This window comes from Pseudochaenichthys georgianus, unplaced genomic scaffold (assembly GCF_902827115.2).
Source record: "Pseudochaenichthys georgianus unplaced genomic scaffold, fPseGeo1.2 scaffold_452_arrow_ctg1, whole genome shotgun sequence".
Lineage (NCBI taxonomy): Eukaryota > Metazoa > Chordata > Actinopteri > Perciformes > Channichthyidae > Pseudochaenichthys > Pseudochaenichthys georgianus.
In genome coordinates this window covers 229,835-235,834 of record NW_027263017.1, presented here as the reverse complement: position 1 = coordinate 235,834, position 6,000 = coordinate 229,835, and the positions used below count along the sequence as shown (strand labels likewise).

General features: G+C 43.4%; 1 pseudogene; it reads left to right on the top strand.

The window, feature by feature from the left end:
• Positions 1–1,029: 1,029 nt before the first annotated feature.
• On the top strand, positions 1,030–5,793 carry LOC117442679 (actin nucleation-promoting factor WASL-like; annotated as a pseudogene).
• The last annotated feature ends 207 nt before the right edge of the window (positions 5,794–6,000 follow it).

Below are 6,000 nucleotides of genomic sequence, written 5' to 3'. Positions count from 1 at the left end.
GATGGGCAACTTGGATGGTGGGGGGGCCAAATAATTTATGTTCTGGCCACCAGGGGGCCGCAGATTCACTTGGAACACACACACACACACACACCTTACTGTCGTTTAAAAAGCAAACGGGGAGTTTTAGATTAGACAGAATCAATGCTCTGGTTTGAGTCAGCTTTTTCTTTTTCATTCAGCAAACATTTATTTAGTATTTATATATATATTGTAGTACAATGTGCAGATTTTTGCATATTTTTCTCTGTTATCGGACTTTTGTTTTTTACTTACATTTTTTTAAATAATATTTGATCTTTGTATTTTTAAATTTGACTCTAAAATGAAGCCAGGAACAAATAAAGTGTTCTGATTTATTCTACGATAAATCATCCATACTTTCTTTACTTATACTTTTCCACTCGTCTGTCTTTTCACACATTAGTAGTAGTGGCGGCTCAAGTTGCTAACTTTCATTTCAGCAACGGTCTGCAAACTATACTCAACATTGTGGTTTACCCCTGAATTCAGTGAAAAGATATTCCTTCTCCCGCTTTTCTTGAAAAACACGATTTCCTCAGATACCTTTCTCTTGCTCATGCTGCCATCCACAGAGGGCCGTGCTCATATGTGAGCCGCTCTATCGAAATCAGTCGGGAGTCGCAACGGCTCATTTCAAAATAAAAGTGGATTTGTGTAAAAAAGTAGTTTTGTTTGATTTTAAATAAGAATATTAAACTTGTTTCGGCAAATTCAGATGATAAATGCAACGTTGAAGCTTCGGCATAATTACAAGCGGAGAACGGAGTAACTTGGCGTCACAGCAGGCATAAATACACACAAACGCGTCACAGATTCTTTCACGGTATTTGGCTGCCGGACTAAATCACGTAGTATCAGTACAAACAAGTAAAAAAATATAAATATATGTTTTTATTAATTACGCCTCAGGCCCCCTGTCCGCCATTGCCCATCCCTGATCTACGTTGCTGAATTATATGGAACACCCTGTGGTAACAGTATTTTTCTCTCTTTTCTCCCCACAAGCTCCCCCTCCCCCTCCCTCTCGTGGCGGCGGCGGCCCCCCTCCTCCCTCCTCCTCTCATCATCACAGCTCCTCGACTCCTCCCCTCCCCTCCCCCCCGTCCAGAGGGGGTCGTGGTGCCCTCCTCCTCCCCCTCCGTCCAGAGCCCCGGCCTCAGCTCCTCCCCCTCGCCTCCCACCAGACCGGGAACTCTTGGAGCTCCGCCTCCTCCTCCTCCCCCAATAGAGGTCATCATCAACCCCCTCCTCCTCCCCATCACCACCATCAACAACAACAAAAAACAAAAACAACATCAACCTCCTCCTCCCCCACCTTCCTCTCACTCCTCTTCTCCCCACAAGCCCGCCATTCCCCCTCCCCAATGTCCCAGCAGTCTCCAGTTGGAGGTGGAAATGGCGGTTTTTCTCCATCACAACCTCCTCCTCCTCCACCTCCTCTCCACCTCCAGGCCCTCCTCCCCCTCCAGAGTTGGACGGAGGTGTTTCGGGGGAGGAGAGAGACTCCCCTAAATCCCCCGGAGAGAAGACGGCGCTTTTGGACCAGATCCGAGGAGGAACGCAGCTGAAGAAGGTAGAGCAGAACAACCGAGCGCCGGCAACTGGAGTGGGGAGGGACGCCCTGCTGGACCAGATCCGACAGGGGATAAGCTCAAGAACGTAAGACTAACCTCCCTCATTAATATATAACGACAAAGCAATGTGTTCCAAAATCCTTTCATACCTACATAACTAATAGAGTGGTAGCATCTCCCTGGTTCCCTGCAAAACAATCCGATAGGATTTCTCCATGTGATTTTGGGTTATAGCAGAAATTATCTCTCTGCCAACAAACTTTTTTGATATTCACATATTTTGTTCAGCAGGATAATCTCTACATATTAAAACCACTTTATGATTTTGCCGTAAAAAGCTAACGTTAGGCTATAAAGGAACTACAGCACGGTCACATGACTTCACGTCACCACCGCTAAGCTAAAGGTGGCTAATGTTGGGCTATAAAGGAACTACAGCACGGTCACATGACTTCATGTCACCACCGCTAAGCTAAAGGTGGCTAATGTTGGGCTATAAAGGAACTACAGCACGGTCACATGACTTCACATCACCACGGCTAAGCTAAAGGAGGCTAATGTTGGGCTATAAAGGAACTACAGCACAGTCACATGACTTCACGTCACCACCGCTAAGCTAAAGGCGGCTAATGTTGGGCTATAAAGGAACTACAGCACGGTCACATGACTTCACGTCCCCACCACTAAGCTAAAGGCGGCTAATGTTCAGATATAAAGGAACTACAGCACGGTCACATGACTTCACGTCACCACCGCTAAGCTAAAGGTGGCTAATGTAGGGCTATAAAGGAACTACAGCACGGTCACATGACCTCACTTCACCACCGCTAAGCTAAAGGAGGCTAATGTTGGGCTTTAAAGGAACTAAAGCACGGTCACATGACTTCATCACCACGGCTAAGCTAAAGGAGGCTAATGTTGGGCTATAAAGGAACTACAGCACAGTCACATGACTTCACGTCACCACCGCTAAGCTAAAGGAGGCTAATGTTGGGCTTTAAAGGAACTACAGCACGGTCACATGACTTCACGTCACCACCGCTAAGCTAAAGGCGGCTAATGTTGGGCTATAAAGGAACTACAGCACGGTCACATGACTTCACATCACCACGGCTAAGCTAAAGGAGGCTAATGTTGGGCTATAAAGGAACTACAGCACAGTCACATGACTTCACGTCACCACCGCTAAGCTAAAGGCGGCTAATGTGGGATATAAAGGAACTACAGCACGGTCACATGACTTCACGTCGCCACCGCTAAGCTAAAGGTGGCTAATGTTGGGCTATAAAGGAACTACAGCACGGTCACATGACTTCACGTCACCACGCTAAGCTAAAGGCGGCTAATGTTGGGCTATAAAGGAACTACAGCACGGTCACATGACTTCACGTCACCACCGCTAAGCTAAAGGCGGCTAATGTTGGGATATAGAGGAACTACAGCACGGTCACATGACTTCACGTCACCACCGCTAAGCTAAAGGCGGCTAATGTTGGGCTATAAAGGAACTACAGCAAGGTCACATGACTTCACATCACCACGGCTAAGCTAAAGGAGGCTAATGTTGGGCTATAAAGGAACTACAGCACGGTCACATGACTTCACGTCACCACCGCTAAGCTAAAGGTGGCTAATGTTGGGCTATAAAGGAACTACAGCACGGTCACATGACTTCACGTCCCCACCGCTAAGCTAAAGGCAGCTAATGTTGGGCTATAAAGGAACTACAGCACGGTCACATGACTTCACGTCACCACCGCTAAGCTAAAGGTGGCTAATGTTGGGTTATAAAGGAACTACAGCACGGTCACATGACTTCACGTTACCACCGCTAAGCTAAAGGCGGCTAATGTTGGGCTATAAAGGAACTACAGCATGGTCACATGACTTCAAAGGGCTGTAAAATACAAACGTCATAGCATAAAAATTATCAAAACTTTATACAACAACATAAGTATTGCCATATGATAAAAGCATGTGACAGAAGTGATGCTAATGTAGATGGATACTAGGTGGTGGAAATTAGTTGACAAGAAAGACAGATGAAATTTACAGACATAATTTCAGGGGTCTAACCAAAAACACTTTCAAAAACCCAATAGGCGCGTTCACACCGCAACACTTTTCCCACTTTAGTTCCGATATAGTTCCGAAATCTTGCGTTCACACCAAAAGAGCCGGAACTAAAATTAGTTAATGAGAACCTTTTCACCCCCTCCGCCAAAGAGCAGGGACTTTCGTGGCAGAAAAAGGTTCCTGTTTCTGATTGGCTGGGCGGATTGCAAACCACGCCCCGTAAAACTCCCAAAAGGTTTTGTGAAGCCGCCATTTTATTATCCTCGCATTAGCATTATTAGCATTAGCCCAGCGCAGAAACGCAGAGAAACGTTTATATTATGTACTGTTATTTGACTTATTGTGAGTTTCCAGGATAAGTGAAGTGTTCTGCTTCTGATGTGATGTCCCGTGATCAAAGGAGCCTCAGATTGTTCCTGTGATAAACGTGTCGGTTCTTTGTGTGTCTGCAGGTTCCCCGATCAGCCCGAGTCCGGCCCTCTGTCAGCGGCTCCCAGCGCCGGCATCGTGGGCGCTCTGATGGAGGTGATGCAGAAGAGGAGCAAAGCCATCCATTCCTCAGGTAAAAGCTTGGCGGTCAGGTTTTAGAGTCAGAATTCTGACATTTAAAAAAAAATAAAATATGACTTTTTTTTTCCTGAGAATTCTGAGTTTAATCTATGAACTCAAACATTCACTTTTGTTCAGATCTAAACTAAATTCCCTCCTCTCTAGCATGTTATCACTGAGTCCATGGTTCTGATTTGGCTGTATACCTTTTGCCAAAATACACCACCTGATAATTCAGGAACGTATAAGTTATACAGAAACAACATTCTAAGTGTAAACAACAATGGACCAATCAGCACAAGGACTACTTTTACTTTTGGTACTTTAACTATATTTTTACTGAGTACTCTACTTTTACTCAAGTACAAGATCTGAGTACTTCTACTTTTACTCAAGTACAAGATCTGAGTACTTCTACTTTTACTCAAGTACAAGATCTGAGTACTTCTACTTTTACTCAAGTACAAGATCTGAGTACTTCTACTTTACTCAAGTACAAGACTGAGTACTTCTCCTTTTACTCAAGTACAAGATCTGAGTACTTCTACTTTTACTCAAGTACAAGATCTGAGTACTTCTACTTTTACTCAAGTACAAGATCTGACTACTTCTACTTTTACTCAAGTACAAGATCTGAGTACTTCTACTTTTACTCAAGTACAAGATCTGAGTACTTCTACTTTTACTCAAGTACAAGACTGAGTACTTCTACTTTTACAAGTACAAGATCTGAGTACTTCTACTTTTACTCAAGTACAAGATCTGAGTACTTCTACTTTTACTCAAGTACAAGATCTGAGTAATTCTACTTTTACTACAAGATCTGAATACTTCTACTTTACTCAAGTATAAGATCTGAGTACTTCTACTTTTACTCAAGTACAAGATCTGAGTACTTCTACTTTTACTCAAGTACAAGACCTGAGTACTTCTACTTTTACTCAAGTACAAGATCTGAGTACTTCTACTTTTACTCAAGTACAAGACCTGAGTACTTCTACTTTTACTCAAGTACAAGATCTGAGTACTTCTACTTTTACTCAAGTACAAGATCTGAGTACTTCTACTTTTACTCAAGTACAAGACCTGAGTACTTCTACTTTTACTCAAGTACAAGACCTGAGTGCTTCTACTTTTGCTAAAGTACAAGACCTGAGTACTTCTACTTTTACTCAAGTACAAGATCGGAGTACTTCTACTTTTACTCAAGTACAAGATCTGAGTACTTCTACTTCAACTCAAGTACAAGACCTGAGTACTTCTCCTTTACTCAAGTACAAGATCTGAGTACTTCTACTTCAACTCAAGTACAAGACCTGAGTACTTCCTTCCACCTCTGGTCTCTAACTCTCAGCACAAAAGCTAATAAGCGAGTTGTGTTTAATTCCCTGTATTTCCACGCCCTTTAAACACCGGTTGTTTCCTCCCCAGACGAAGACGAGATGACGACGAAGACGAGGACTTTGAAGACGACGACGAGTGGGACGACTAGTGAAGAAATCTGTCCTCTGCACCGAACCGCTGACACTAAAATATCTTCTAAAAAAACCCTTCCAGCATCAGACTAAAACTGTAAATGTAAATGGTTGTAAGAATTGGCTGTATATTTATTTTTTGGCCTTTTGTTGCCTCTTTTTATTTTAACGATTATAAGAATGAATCTGTGCAATACCTCATCTGTTAGATCTGTCACACATTCCCATCGTTAAAGACTCCTTAGAAAGCACTAAACGCACGCCCATCAGCACATTTCATTATCGACGCTTATACCAACCCC